Source organism: Sapajus apella, unplaced genomic scaffold, assembly GCF_009761245.1.
Source record: "Sapajus apella isolate SASKATOON/1434 unplaced genomic scaffold, GSC_monkey_1.0 scaffold44, whole genome shotgun sequence".
Taxonomy (NCBI): Eukaryota; Metazoa; Chordata; class Mammalia; order Primates; family Cebidae; genus Sapajus; species Sapajus apella.
Window position 1 is genome coordinate 17548929 of NW_022436984.1, and position 16685 is coordinate 17565613.

The 16685-nt window shown below is 42.3% G+C and overlaps 1 non-coding gene across 1 annotated transcript; it reads right to left on the reverse strand.

The window, feature by feature from the left end:
- Positions 1 to 15213: 15213 nt before the first annotated feature.
- LOC116524350 lies at positions 15214 to 15320 on the reverse strand. The gene has a single exon (XR_004257293.1). It is a non-coding gene; the product is annotated as a U6 spliceosomal RNA (small nuclear RNA).
- Positions 15321 to 16685: the final 1365 nt, after the last annotated feature.

Here is a 16685-nt window from a genome sequence, read left to right on the forward strand (position 1 = left end):
GTTAATCTCTCCTAGATCTGGGAAAGGCCTAGAAAGAAAGGCCTAGATTAATAATGGAGATTCTCTAGAGATGCAAATTTTCCCAGTGAAAAATAGTTTCAGAGAGCCACCTTAGTTGGATGGCTTGGCAGCAGCCATTTCAAAATATATTTGGGGATAAAATATTTTTATTTCCTCCAGCCTCCTAATTTTACTTCTTTCATTGTATATCAGTTAGTTGTGTAAATGACTTAAAAAAAAAAAACCAGACAGGACCTTGCTTTGTCACCCAGGCTGGAGTGTAGTGGCATGATCATACCTCACTGCAGCCTCAAACTCCTGATCTCAAGTGAGCCTCCTGCCTCAGCCTCCCAAGTACAGGTAAGCGCCACCATGCTTGGCTAATTTTTTTGTTTTTATTGTTTGTAGAGATGTTATCTTCCTATGTTCCAGGCTAGCCTTGAACTCTTGGCCTCAAGCAATCCTCCTGCCTCAGCTTCCCAAAGTGCTGGGATTAGAGGTGTGAGCCACAGCTGTGTAGGGGAGAAAAAATAATTTTCTTTCTATCTCTCATAATTATTAATGGGGAGTCCCTGTAACAAAAGACAGAGTAACAAGAGAAAAACAAACAAGTTTATTGACATGCATGCCTCATGGATACATGGTGGGGGCGGGGGGCAGAATGCAGCACAAAACCCTGAGAAATTAATAAATCTGCAGAGTGGATCTCAAAGAAAGTTTAAACTTCAGGCTTAAATATCATCCTTTTTTGAAACAAAGAAAGAAGGGAAAAAATGAGATGGCCAGGAAAAGCACCTTGAACAAAGGTACCATTTGTTATGCAGATTTAAGTCCATGCCTTCTCCGTTGTTCTGTTCAAGAGTCTCTCATGATTTAGTCAACCTTTTCTTCCTGGCTTGGAGAAGGAGACACTCTTACAAATGGAGATTTCCTTTACAGATGTAAATTTCTCTTACAAGAGGGCAACTTTTCAGAGGTACTCCTATGTCTATAGTTTCTCAAAATAACCAGCTCAAAATAATCAATATGCCAAAGAGACATGCGTTGGGGCGGCATATTCTGGTCTTCTACATTCGTTGAGCTGTTGTGTCCTGAGCCCCATGAGCTGTCTGTAAAAACATAGTTAAGCAGGTAATTTTCTAAGCTTTATTTAAAGGTTCATCAAGCTAACTTGCCTGAACCAGTGTTAAGGTAGATTAAATATATTCTCTGCTCACAAATTCTTTGGGACAGAATTGCTCATAACTTCCAAAAGGGCAGACTCATGTGTTGTCTTCAGGCCCCAGATCCTTTCTCTTCCTGACTCTGGTCTGCTTGTCGATGGATTGAACTTCAACAACTTCACATTTTGCTCCTAAGTTCTCGGAGCTGAAAGCTGTAATCATTTCATAAGATTTTCTAAGTCCTTCTTCTGGGCAAAGGAATTACAAGTTTATATAAATAGAGTGTGTATCAGTCCAAGAAAATGACTTGCAAAAAATACAAGGAAAAAATAGCATATGAAGTAAGTCTGAGAATATTGACTGATCTTTGATGCTAGATGAAATGTAAGGGCAAATACAAATTTTCCTTCAGCAGAAAAATAAGGGAAGAGTATTTTCTCTCACTTCTTCCTTTTCCTTTGGAATTTCTTTCTCTGTCCTTGTCAAAAGTATGTAAATTATTTTAATGACTAAATAAGCCGCTGGTGAATCTCACAACTCAGGAATGTTTCCTCAAGGACCTGGGAGTCATCGCTTTGAAATGTTATCATCTAAGAAGATAACTCTCCACCTGATGCCACCCTCATCTTTCAGTTTTGTCAGAAATGATGAACCTACCTGCCTACACTGTCACCTGATTGCGAATTACAAAACCTATCTAACATTTCGCATGGGTTGGGCTACGGTTCCAATGTTTCCTCCAAAACTCACGTTGAAACTTAATTACCATTTTGCCAGTATTAAGAGGAGAGATCTTTAAGAGGTGGTTGGATCGTGCGGGCTCTGCCTTCATTAATAGATTGATGCCATTATCGCAGGAGTGGGCTCCTAATGAAAGGATAAATTTTGGCTCCCATTCCCTCTCTGTCTCTCGTGCTTGCTTGCCCTTCTGCCTTCCCTGGTGAGATGACGCAGCACAAAGGCCCTTGCCAGATCCCAGTACCATGTTCTTGGACTTTCTGGCCTCCAGAACTGTGAGAAAGAAATGTCTTTACTTTCCAATTAACCAGTCTCTGGCATTCTATTACTGCAGCAGAAAACAGACTAAGACACTTTGTATCCACTTAGCTCTAAAAAGAGTCAAATTCCTTTCTAACTTTGCAAATCCTTTAGCAGGTTTCCTGCATTGTGCATCACATTCTGGCTTAATGCTTATTCAATAATAAAATCATTTTCTTTTTCTTCTACCTTTATGGGGAGGTTTTCTGGATTGGGAGAAGATTTTGTTTTTAATTATATTTTTGTCAACACAAGGATGAGCAGAGCTTTTCTGGCAGCTGTGATATTGATGCCAGGTAGTTTCAATCATGACATTAATCCCATTAATCCTCTCTGTTTTCTGTAAATAATAGAAAACCAGTGCAGCATGGTGGTCAAGAATGTGGAGTCTGGAATTGAAAGTCTTACCTTCAAATTCTGCCTGTGATTCACGAACAATGTAACTGTGTGCCAGTTAATTAGATACTACACTGAACTTTCCTCTGAATTTTCTCATTGGCTTTCCTTAGCCTCAGTTTTTTCATCTCTAAAATGGTGAATGATGAATAGCACTCACTCTATACGGTTGTTGTAAAAACTGGGTGAAACAGCGTATGCTTGGTACAGTGCCTGGCATACAGTGAGCACTCAAAAACATTTTAGCTGTTATTTAAAGTCTGGCAAAGGAATTCATATTAATTACTGAAGTATAACTACATTATTCTCAAAATGACATTATTTTTATTCTTAAGAAAGTGTTTAAAATTCAATTTGTAATTTTTGAATTAAATTTTTTTTTTTTGAAACAGAGTCTTACTGTGTGGCCCAGCCTGGAGTGAAGTGGCGCAATCTTGGCTCACTGCAAACCTCCGACCCCGGGGTTCAAAAGATTCTCCTGCCTCAGCCTCCAGAGTAGCTGAGATTACAGGCTTGCAGCACCACACCCAAGTAATTTTTGTATTTTTTTTAGTAGAGACGGGGTTTCACCATGTTGGTCAGGGTGATTTCAAACTCACAACCTCATGATTCGCCTAAATTTATATTTTAACGCTGAGCACGGCCGGGTATGGTGGCTCACGCCTGTAATCCTAGCACTTTGGGAGGCAGAGGCAGGCAGATCATGAGGTCAGGAGATCGAGACCATCCTGGCCAACATGGTGAAATTCTGTCTCACCTAAAAATACAAAAAAAAAAAAAAATTAGCCAGGCGTAGTGGGGCTTGCCTGTAATCCCAGCTACTAGGGAGACAGAAACAGGAGAATCCCTAGAACCTGGGAGGCGGAGGTTGCAGCTAGCCGAGATTGCACCACTGCACTCTAGCCTGGTGACAGTGAGACTCCATCTCAAAAAAAAAAAAACACTGAGCACTAGCATTATAAAAAGGAGTAATTGTTTCATCTAAGTAACAAATCTCTCACATAGATCTAATTAAAAATAGAAGCAAAGTTTTATAGTTTTTTCGCTTCCTTTGTACTTTATTCTTAAAACAGATCTTTTTTTTTTTTTTTTTTTTGAGACGGAGTTTCGCTCTTGTTACCCAGGCTGGAGTGCAATGGCGCGATCTCGGCTCACCGCAACCTCCGCCTCCTGGGTTCAGGCAATTCTCCTGCCTCAGCCTCCTGAGTAGCTGGGACTACAGGCACGCGCCACCATGCCCAGCTAATTTTTTGTATTTTTAGTAGAGACGGGGTTTCACCATGTTGACCAGGATGGTCTCGATCTCTTGACCTCGTGATCCACCCGCCTCGGCCTCCCAAAGTGCTGGGATTACAGGCTTGAGCCACCGCTCCCGGCCAACAGATCTTTTTTTTAACCCAAGTCCTAGAGGTAACTATTAACAGTTTGATGTGTATCCTTCTAGACATATAAATCCAGTTTCCCACTCCACCTGGATCATACTACACACAGTAATTTGCTTTAAAGACCTAGCAATATATCATAGATATATTTCCATGTGAGATGATATTGTAACTGCAGTAGGTTAATTGCCCAATTCGTGGTAAGTCAATACACTGAGACACCAGGTTGCAGCAGAGGAAAAGGTTTAATCATAGGGCCACTGAACAAGGAGACAGGAGGAAACCTCAAATCCATCTACACAAGGAGTTTAGAGCCAGGGATCTTAAGGGTTTTGGAATGGGCCAAACTGTGGACATCCTTGATTGGTTGAAGAATGCAGGGTAAAGTCATGGAACAGGGAAATGAAGAAACTGTATTCTCATGCTGATTTAGTTTCTCTGAGGGGGTGTTCAAACTGGTTGGTATCAGCTGTTCCACTGGAATTCAGAATCTGAGTCACATTCTAAGTAGTTTTTATTTTATTTATTGTTTTTTCCTTCTTTGTTTCTCTCTCTTTTTTTTTTTGGGGGGGGGGAGTCCCCCTTTGTCACTTCGGCTGGAGTGCAGTGACGCAATTTTAGCATGCTGCAATCTCTGCCTTAAGGGTTCAAGTGATTCTCATGCCTCAGCCTTCTGAGTAGTTGAGGCTACAGGCATATGCCACCACGCCTGGCTACTTTGTGTATTTTTAGTAGAGATGGGATTTTGCCATGTTGCCCAGGCTGATCTTGAACTCCTAGCCTCAAGTGATCCACCTGCCTTGGTGTCCCAAAGCTGGGATTATAGGAGTGAGCCACTGCACCCAGACCTAAGCAGTTTTCAAACAAAAGCCTTATGGTTCCAACATCAGACATCCTCTCTATAGGAGCAATGGGGATGCAAATCATCAGTACCTAGTGCTACATGGCTTTTACAAGGAAGTGGGCCAACTTGCAGCCTCATTAATGTATAGTTATAACTATATTTCTGTCCAGAATTCTTGTTAACCCTGTCCTTACAGCTTCAATATAAATCAATTGAATTTCATTCTTTATGGCTATGTGGTATCCAATAAGACAAATGTACTTTGATTTACTTACCCATTCCATATGAACAGATATTAAGGTTATTTCCAATCTTTAGCTATTTTAAACCATGCTACTGTATGCCCTTGGATGATCATTTCCTTATTTTTTAGTTTCCAAGGAGGAGCATTTGAAACCATCTGTCAAATTTATACACCCACAAACTGTGTATGAACAGAATAGTTTCCCTTATACCATTGCAATAAGGCTAGTGGACACTATTGGAAAAAAAAACAATAGTATGTCCTAATTTTTAATATTTGCGTTTCTTTGATTCTTCATGATTTAGAATTTTTTGTATTTTTTTATCATTTGTTCTTACTCTATGAAATGTCTATTTATATTCTTTGCTTTCCCTCACTTATGATTTGTCTATTTCTTAATGATTTCTAGGATTCTATTATTTTATTTATTTATTTATTTTGAGATGGAGTCTCACTCTGTCACCTAGGCTGTAGTGCAGTGGTGTGATCTCAGTTCACTGCAACCTCCACCTCCTGGGTTCAAGTGATTCTCCTGCCTCAGCCTCCCAAGTTGCTGGGGTTACAGGCGCCTGCCACCATGCCCAGCTAATTTTTTTTGTATTTTTAGTAGAGACAGGATTTCACCATGTTGGCCAGGCTGGTCTTGAACTCCTGACCTTAGGTGATCCACCCACTTTCACCTCCCAAAGTACTGGGCTTACAGGCATAAGCCACCACATCTGACCTGTAGGATTCTTTATACAGAGCACCATTAATGTGTTCTCTGTCCTTTAGCTCTGTTTCTGGAAACTGTTGCTTCCCCGACTTTGGATCTATGCTCACCCCTATAACTTTGTAAGCTGCTTCTAGTTTTCACTTTGCCTTGCCTTCAACTCGGGTTTCCCCCACTCCCGTCTTGGACCTATTTGGGGCACTCCTTGTGAATTCCCACTCTTGATCTGACCCTTGCATTTTTCTCATTGAGAACTGTGAAGAAGTAGGAAAAAGCAGGATTATAGAAGGTAGAGATGAAAGTACCTGGAAGGCGGTGAAGGTAGAGATTTGTAATATCTATACCACTGCTCATGTGACTTCCTTTTTTTAATGTGCTTCAAAGATGGCACTTTGTTGTGGTGTCCTCACATGGCAGAAGAGATGAACACTGTGCCCTCACATGATGGAATGGGCAAGAAAGCTTTCTCAAGCCTCTTTTATAAGGGCACTAAATCTAATTTATGAGGGGAAACCCTCATGACTTAATCACTTCCCAAAAGCTCCACTTCTTATTACTATCACATTGGATATTAGGTTCCAATATGTGAATATTGAGGGGACATCAACATTTAGACCATCGCAGACTCCTTCCTGGAGGCACAGCCTAGAATCTGCATACAAACACTTCCAATATTTTTGCAAGTACTTAATTCCTTAGATTATGTTGCATTTCATGTACTACCATTTATTAGTAAAGTGGCCTCAATTATCTGCAAAATAAGTCCTGATTAATTCATCCCAATTAATTCATAGGTCATAGTAAGAATTTTGGATTTTGGCCGGGCGCGGTGGCTCAAGCCTGTAATCCCAGCACTTTGGGAGGCCGAGACGGGTGGATCACGAGGTCAAGAGATCGAGACCATCCTGGTCAACATGGTGAAACCCCGTCTCTACCAAAAATACAAAAAATTAGCTGGGCATGGTGGTGCGTGCCTGTAATCCCAGCTACTCAGGAGGCTGAGGCAGGATAATTGCCTGAACCCAGTAGGCGGAGGTTGCGGTGAGCCCAGATCGCGCCATTGCACTACAGCCTGGGTAACATGAGTGAAACTCCGTCTCAAAAAAAAAAAAAAAAAAGAATTTTGGATTTTATTTAGTCAAAGGAGGGGAGCTTGTCTGAGGAAGTGATGCTTGAGCTGATTTCTAAAATAGACGTACATGTTAATTAGTAAAATGAAAGGGGAAGAATATTCCTGGCAGAGGACTTAGTGTGTGCAAAGATACTGTTGTTTAAGAGGGAGGTTGGAGAGAGAAAAAATGGGTTTAAGAAGCCTGTGTGGCTAGAGCATAGACAGTGAAAGGGAGGGAGGCACAAAATGAGGATGGACAATAGGAAGAATGGGAAAGTAATAACGAAGGAGGTAACAATTTGATCAGATTTGCATTTTGAAAATACTACTCTATTTTTGGTGGAAAAGGAGATTGGATAGGGTCCACAGATGATGAAGATACATCAGTGTGTTGGAGTCTCTCAAAAGACACATGAGAAGATTTTAGGTTAGCAGCTCACCAGCAGGTGATGAAAGAAGTGGATGGTTGAGGGATTTTGATGAGACTTGGTGATGGGGCCAGGTACGGTGGCTCATGCCTGTCATCCCAGCACTTTGGGAAGCTGAGGCCAGGTGGATCACCTGAGGTCAGGAGTTCAAGACCAGCCTGGGCAATGTGGTGAAACCTCGTCTCTACTAAAAATACAAAAGTTAGCTGGGCGCAGTGGCACATGCCTGTAATCTCAGCTACTCAGGAGGCTAAGGCAGGAGAATCGCTTGAACCTGGGACGCAGAAGTTGCAGTGAACCAAGATTGTACCACTGTACTCCAGCCTGGGTGACAGAGCAAGACTCTGTCTCCCCCCACCACCACCACACACACACACACACACGCACACACACACACACACAAAAGACTTGGTGATGGACTGGAGATGGGGGTGAGGAAGAAGCAAGTGTTCAGGATAACTCCTCTGTGTCTAGTTTGCCAGTTATGGAGAAAAGTGATATCCACTGAGAAAATCCTCAGAGAGTGCAGGGTTTCTTAGAAAGGAATTTTGGGCTTAAGTAACTAAGAATTCCAGGGAGTAATTTTGTGATTTACCTCCGGAATAACTGGCTCCAAGGGCTCAAAAAATTACAGTAGAATACACTATATCTGTCTATTCCTAGGACAGGTTCTCTCTCCATGTGCAGGGACTATTGCCATCAAATGTCCAAGACATGTTCTCTCTTGCTTTTTTTTTTTTTTTTTTTCCTGTAGATACCTGGTTTTACTATGATGCCCAGGCTGATCTTGAACTCCTGGCCTCAAGTGATCCTCCTGCCATGGCCTCCCAAAGTATTGAGATTACAGGTGTGAGCCACTGCACCCAACTAAGACATGTTCTAACAGCTTGATAACCCTAGTGCACAGCAGAAAAGTTTGAAGTCTGCATTCTGATTGGCCTGGCTTGGGTCACATTCCCACCCCTGAACCAATCACTGTAGCCAGAGAAAGATGGTGTCCTTGACCGATCAGGCCTAGTTTATGTGTTCATCCCTTTAATGGTGGGAAGAGGGGGTTTGGGAAGGTCAGCCCTAGCTGAATCTTATGGAAAGCATTTTCCAAAATAGAAAAGTAGATGGGGATGCTAGACAGGCCATAACAACTGGTGGCAAGACCATTCTTAATCTTCTACCACTCAACGTTAAAATCCCTGAAAGAAGGAGCCGTGCCTCACTTTATAGCTTCAATGCCCAACATAGTACCTAATACTTAACAAGTGTTCAACAAATGTTTGTTGAATGAATAAATAAGGCATGAATAAATATCACAGGCAATGTTTCAGAGGTCACAAAGCTGCAGCAAAGAATGTAGAGAGTAGCAGTGGGAGATATGACCAAGGTATAGGTTAGGGCCATATAGTCAGAAGGCTTAAAAGAAATTTGTGAATTACTCTGTAGACAGGAGGGAACCACTAGAGGGAAATAATAAGATCAGAGCTAAACCTTAAGAAGACTAAACCAGTAGCAGAGTCTGGAATGAATTGGTGGTAGGACCACAACAAATGGGAGGACCTTTCTAATAGAAGGCTATGGCAATCATTTGGTTAGAGCTGTAGCTCTTAACTGGGGGTCGAGATTTTTTTTCCTCAGGGAACATTTGGCAATGTTTGGGGATATATTTGATTTTCACAACTGAGGGGGGTCCAATTATCAGTGGGTAGAGGTCAGAGATGCTGTTAAACATCCTACGATGCATGGAACCGCTTCTCACAATAAAGAATGCTCCTGTCCAAAACATCTTCTATTGCACCCCACTTGGGAAACCCTGGGTTAGATGTAATTAGAGTGGATAACAGAAAGGGAAAGAATGGGAATCTTGCATGATAGCACTACACCAGCGGCGCTGTTAGAAAGGGAAAGAATGGAGCAAACCTAAGTGGCACCATGGAAGTAGGACACACATGATTTTGAAAATATATAGGGCAGAGGAGAAGGCAGGATTTAAAAAAAATTCCAAGGGTTAAAGCTGATAACTGAGAAGATGATGGTGATTTTAAGACGGCAACTGGATACCTAGCACAGATCCAGAGGCAGTTGAAAATGTACTTTTGAAGCCTAACAAGAGACTAATACCAGAGATACAGATTTTAGGACACATTGGCATTGAGTTATTGGATAAGGAAGTGGGGGCATATGAGACGCTGAGAAAGAGCAAAGAGGAGAAACAGACTGAGACCAGAGAACAGACTTGTGAAAGGCTGGGGCAGAAGTTCAAAGATCAGCCGGGCACCGTGGCGTGTGCCTGTAGTCCCAGCTATTCGGGAGGCTGAGGTGGGAGGATTGCTTGAGCCCAGGAGTTCTGGGCTGTAGTGCACTATGCTGATCAGGTGTCTGCACTAAGTTTGACATCAATATGGTGACCTCCCGGGAGTAGGGGACCGCCAGGTTGTCCAAGGAGGGGTGAACCGGCCCAGGTCGGAAATGGAGTAGGTTAAAACTCCCGTGGTGATCAGTAGTGGGATGGCACCGATGAATAGTCACTGCACTCCAGCCTGGGCAACATAGCGAGACCCCATCTCTAAAACAAAAAAAGAAAAGCAAAGATGTGTCAGTCAGTGTAAGACAATGACTTTTATAAAATCATATTGTTTTTCAGAATAATTCTTCACTTTAGTGATTAATTTCCCCCACACAAATTTTTCATACTAATTAGACTACCTGGAAGTGACTCTTTCCTAACTGTTCCTAAACTCTTGTTAAATCCATGTCAAAGAGCCTCTTATTCTCTTGTTTTTAAATCATGGTTTTATTAAATCCTCAAATCCTCTTATAAATCCCAAGCATATTCTCAAGCTTGGCTCAATGTAACAGTGTTTTTAAAGCATTCTTTTTCTTTTATTCTGTGACTATCTTTAGTATTTAAGAATTGTTTCCAAATTATTTTTAAGGTCGACCCTCTGCAAAATTGGGAAGTAGGTTATTTGATTTCAGAGCACAACAAGCCTGAGACTTTTTTCCTCTCCATAAAGAAAGGGAGTGTGAGCATGAGAGTTTATCTCTCAGCTCTGCCACCGGGAAGCTATGTGACCTTTGGGAATTTTCTTTCTCTCTCTCTCTGTTTTTTAAAGCTTTTAATTGAATAATACCACACCTACAAAAAAAAACCACAAGCTTTGTTAAGAGGATGATATAAACATTTAATGTAGTAGTTTCCCATCACTGTGTAATTCATTGTTTGTATCTTCAGTGTAAATTCCAACACGCAATTCAGAAGCATGACAGATTTTAACAAATTTTCCGAAGTATTTTTTATTTTGTTTTCTCTTTTCCTTTTTTAGGTAACCCAGGCTGGAATACAGTGGCACAATCTCAGCTCACTGCAACATCCGCCTCCCAGGTTCAGGTGATTCTCCTACCTCAACCTCCCTAGCAGCTGGGATTACAGGTGCATATCACCACGCCCAGCTAATTTTTATATTTTTAGTAGAGATGGGGTTTCACCATGTTGGCCAAGCTGGTCTCAAACTCCTTACCTCAAGTGATCCATTCGCCTTGGCCTCCCAAAGTGTTGGGATTACAGGCGTGAGCCACTGCGCCCAGACAGGAATTTGTAATTAAAAGTGAAGCAGAATAGAAATATTAGGAAACTTTGCAGGCTGGTCATGTAGAGAGTGAAAGGACATTTTTTAGGAGTGCAAACCAATGCTGTGGCCAAACAACCATTTGCTAAAGAGATTACCATACATAGACGGGAGCCAGGTGCTAGTTATCAAAAGAATAGGAAAAAGACCCATGAAGGTATCTTCATGGGTACCTAAAGAAAGACCCAAAAGGTTACCTAAAGATCTACAAGGCTGCCCCTCACAGCACAGGACCAGAGCTGTAGGAGGGCAGAATGGTTTCAGGGAATAGGCCTGGGACACCTTCCACAGGCTGGCTTCCCAGGGATGCCTGAGGTCTCTGATCCCTATAACCTTCCTCAGCTGCCCCAGCTATGGCTCCAGTGGGCCCAGGTGTGGCTCCACCCAGTGCTTCAGAGTCTGTAAGTGGGAAGCCTTGGCAACATCCACATACAGCTAATTCAACAGATGCACCGAATGCAAGAGTTATAAGGGCATAGCTTCCTCTACCGAGATTCCAAAGGATGTCATGGACATCTGTGGGTCCAGGCAGAGACTTGTCATGGGGCTGAGCCACTGCAGGGTCCCCACTAGGGTGATGCCTAGTGGAGCTGTGGGAGAAGGATCACCACTGAGGCCCCAGAACTGTAGAGCTACAAATGTACAATGCCAGCCTGAGAGAGTTACAAGCACAAGACTTCAACCTGTGAGAGCCACTGAGTGGACTGAGTCTACAAAAGCCACAGGGGTGGGGATGTCTGAGGCTTTGGGGGCCAACCCCCACATCAGTGTGTCCAGAATGTAGGACATGAAGTCAAAGGAGGTTATTCCTCAAGACTTAATGTTGTTTTTTTCTGTTAGGTTTTAGACTTGCTTAGGACCAGTTAACCTTCCTTTTTTGTCTATTTCTTCCTTCTAGAATGGGAATGTATATTTTATTCGTGTCCCACTATTGTATTTTGGAAAAAGATAATGGTGTGATTTCCCAGGCTCAGAGCTGGAAGGAATTTGCCTCAGAATGAATTGTGCCTTGAGTTTCATTCATATCTAATTTATTTCATTTTATTTGTTTATTTATTTATTGAGACAGGGTTTCACTCCTGTCACCCAGGCTAGAGTGCAGGGGCGTGATCTCAGCTCACTGATACCTCCGCCTCCTGAGTTCAAGCAATTCTCTTGCTTCAGCCTCTGGCATAGCTGGGACTACAAGCACGTGCCACCACACCCAGCTAATTTTTGTATGTTTTGTAGAGACGGAGTTTCACCATGTTGTTCTGGGTGGTCTCAAACACCTGAGCTCAAGTGATGTGCTTGCCTCAGCCTCCCAAAGTGCTGGGATTACAGGTGTAAGCCACCATACCTGGTCTTCATTCATATCTCATTTAGATGAGACTCTGTACTTCAGAATTTTGAGTTGATGCTGAAATTAAGACTTTTGGGACTTTGGTGATAGAATGAAAGTATTTTGTAGGTGAGAAGGACATGAAGTTTGAGGGGCCAGGGATGGAATGCTATGGTTTAAATGTCACCTCCAAAACTCATGTTGAAATTTTTTTTTCCAATTACCCAGTTTCAGGTATTCATGTTGAAATTTCATTGCCAGTGTAGCAGTGTTGAAAGGTGGGAGCTTCAAGAGGCATTAGTTCTCTGCAAATCATAGGAGTGGGTTCGTTATCACAGGAGTTTGGCTCCCTTTCTCTGTCTCATGAACTCTCTTGCCCTTCCACCTTCTGCCACGGGATAAAACAGCAAGACCCCTTCCCCAGATGTGGCCTCTCCACCTTGAACGTCCAGGCCTCCAGAACCATGAGCCAAATAAATCTCTTCTCTTTATAAATCACTCAACGTGGTATTCTATTATAGCAACAGAAGACAAACTGAGGCTGGGTATGGTGGCTCACGCCTGTAATTCCAACACTGAGGCTGAGGCAGGCGAATCACTTGAGGTAAGGAGTTTGAGCCCAGCCTGGCCAACACAGTGAAACCCCATATCTATTAAAAATACAAAGTTTAGCCAGCTAGGCATGGTGGCACATGCCCGTAATCCCAGCTACTTACAGGCTAAAACAGGAGAATCGCTTGATCTGGGAGGTGGAGTTTGCAGTGAGCCGAGATTGGACCACTGCACTCCAGCCTGGGCAACAGAGTGAGACTCTGTCTCAAAAAACAAACAAACAAACAAACTGAGACACCAGACAAGCACCTTTTGTGGATTCTACTTTGTTCCCTGGAACATATTTTCCTTTACCCACTGTAAATGAAAGTCCACCAACCTGGCCAATATGGTAAAACCTCGTCTCTACTGAAAATACAAAAATTAGCTGCGCATGATGGCAGGCGCCTGTAGTCCCCGTTACTCAGGAGGCTGAGGCTGAAGAATGCCTTGAACCTGGGAAGCAGAGGTTGCAGTGAGCTGATATCACGCCACTGCACTCCAGGCTGGGCGACAGCGAGACTCTGCCTGGAAAAGAAAAGAAAGAAAAAAAAGAAAAGAAAAAGTCCAGTTTACACCCAATGTGACCTTGAGAACAAGTGAAACTTTAGCCATTTTTTTCTACCTTCATACTTGGCAAGGATCAGACCCAAGTCTTTCTTCCTAAAACTCCAGGGGACAAATTCTGGGAGATCTCCTTGAGGCACCTTTTCTTTGGCTTAAGGTGGGGAGAGGAGGCACCTTTCTCCCTGCTCCCATGTGAAAGTCAGGGGAGAAGAAAGCACTTTCTTTTTTTTTTTTTTTTTTTTTTTTTTTTTTTTTTTTTTTTTTTTGAGACGGAGTTTCGCTCTTGTTACCCAGGCTGGAGTGCAATGGCACGATCTCGGCTCACCGCAACCTCCGCCTCCTGGGTTCAGGCAATTCTCCTGCCTCAGCCTCCTGAGTAGCTGGGACTACAGGCACGCGCCACCATGCCCAGCTAATTTTTTGTAGTTTTAGTAGAGACGGGGTTTCACCATGTTGACCAGGATGGTCTCGATCTCTTGACCTCGTGATCCACCCGCCTCGGCCTCCCAAAGTGCTGGGATTACAGGCTTGAGCCACCGCGCCCGGCCAAGAAAGCACTTTCTAAAGAAATCCTCACTCTCTGTCTTTCTACCTCAACCTCCTTATACTTTCAAGGTCAATGGTGGGTTCACAAAAGCCAGAAGTGTGTTCATGATCTTAACAGGTCCACAGTGACTGCGGCAGTACTGGTGCCCAATGAATTGGTCTTAGCTTTTGGGGCCTGACTAAAACAGAGAGAGAGAAATGCCATTTGAGCACATGGTTCCGTTGGATTTTATCCCAAATAATCAAAATCATTATGTTTTTAAAAGAAGTAGAAAAATGCAAATAAGAGGTTTTAGTTTCTTTGAAGTCAAAAATTCAAAGCTATAAATGCAAACCACAGAGGGGGAGAAGATACTTACAATGCATATTACAAAGAGCTGATGTTCAGAATACATAAAGAACTCCTATAAGCCAATAGAAATATGGGCAAAATCTTTAAAATGCTCTTCGCAAAAGAGAATAGTCAAATGACCAATGAACAGAAAAATGTGCTCAAACTCATTAGAAATCAGGGAGAAGCAAATATTTTTTCTTTTTTTGCTCGGCTCACTGCAACTTCTGCCTTCCAGGTTCAAGTGATTCTTCTGATTCTTGAGTAGCTGGGACTACAAGCATGTGCCACCACACCCAGCTAATTTTTGTATTTTTAGTAGAGACAGGGTTTCACCATATTGACCATTGTGGTCTCGAACTCCTTATCTTGTGATCCACCCACCTCGGCCTCCTAAAGTGCTGGGATTACAGTCGTGAGCCACCGTGCAAATTTAAATTATATTGAGACCTAGCATTCCATACTAACTAGAATGCCCAAGGTTAAAAGCAGAAAACAATACTAAGTGTTGATGAGAATACAGGGCAGACGAAACTTTTCTATATCAGTGGAGTGGAAGTATAAATTGATCCAACCATATTGGAAAACTGCCAGGAGTAGCTATTAAGTCCGAACTTTTGACTTAACAACTTCATTCCTAGGTAATTACTTAATAGGGCATATATGTGGTATACTAAAAGATATATTCATGAATGATCATAGAAGTATCATTCATTATAGCCCCAAACTGGAAACAATTCAAATATTTATAGATAGTAGAATGGATACATCCACTGTACTGTTTTCATAAAATGCAATACTATGTAGGAATAGACATTAATGTACTGTTACCCACATAAATGCAAGCAAATCTCACTTAAATAAAAGAAGTTGAACACAAAAATATCCATAATGTATGACTCCATTTATTTATTTATCTTTTTTTTATGAATGTTTCATGAATTTGCATGTCATCTTTGCACAGGGACCATGCTACTCTTCTCTGTATACATGATTCCATTTATATAAAGTTTGTAAACAGACACATCTATGGTATTAAAAATCAAGAGAGTGAGACTGGGCATGGTGGCTCACGCCTGTGATCCCAGCACTTTGGGAGACTGAGGCAGGCAGGTCACCTGAGGTCAGGAGTTTGAGACCAGCCTGACCAACATGGAGAAACCCCATATCTACTAAAAATACACAATTAGCCAGGTGTGGTGGCACTTGCCTGTAATCCCAGCTACTGGGGGGCCTGGGGCAGGAGAATCGCTTGAACCCAGGAGGCAGAGATTACAGTGAGCCGAGATGGCGCCATTACAATCCAGCCTGGGCAACAAGAGAGAAACTCCAACTAAAAAAAAAAATAAATAAATAAAAATAAGGAGGGTGATTTCCTTTAGGGAAGAGGGAGAGAATAGTTATTGGGAGGGGGCAGAAGTGGGGAGTTCTGGGGTCCCAGTCATTTCCAATTTCATGCCTTGTTGGTGGTTACATGGTATGTACACTTTGTGATAATTCATTGAGTTGTATACACTTATGATTGGTGCACTTTTTGGTATCCATTTTATACTTCAATAGAAAAAAATAAAATTTATTTTTTGAGAGGGAGTCTTGCTCTGTTGCCAGGCTGGAGTGCAGTGGCACCATCTCAGCTCACTACAACCTCCGCCCCCTGCCTCCTGAGTAGCTGAAACTACAGGCGCGTGCCACCACGCTCGGCTAATTTTTGTATTTTTAGTAGAGGCGGGGTTTCACCATGTTGACCAGGATGGTCTTGACCTCTTGACCTCATGATCCGCCCACCTCAGCCTCCCAAAGTGCTGGGATTACAGGCGTGAGCCACCATGCCGGGTCGAAAAAGTAGATATAAAGGGAAAACAAAAACCAGAAATGTCTTAAAACCTCTGCTATAAGAAGACAAAGATGAAATACGAGTACAGAAACAACACTGGTTTTGAGTCTGTGTTGTATCCTTGCTAGATTAATGACATTAAACTTGATCAGTGTCACTGATCACTTGATTATACTTGATGTCTCTGAGCCTCAGTTTCTTCATTTATGAAATAGGATGTTATTACAATACTTTCTTAGAGGACTATTGTGAAGGTCAAATGAGAGAATGTGTACAAATGTGCCTAAAAAACTATAACATTTGTTTTTAAGTAAGCATGCCAAAAAAACTATAACAAACATCACATATAGTACATATATATATATATTTTTTTGTTGTTGTTTGTTTGTTTGTTTGTTTTTGAGACGGAGTTTCGCTCTTGTTACCCAGGCTGGAGTGCAATGGCGCGATCTTGGCTCACCGCAACCTCCGCCTCCTGGGTTCAGGCAATTCTCCTGCCTCAACCTCCTGAGTAGCTGGGATTACAGGCACGCGCCACCATGCCCAGCTAATGTTTT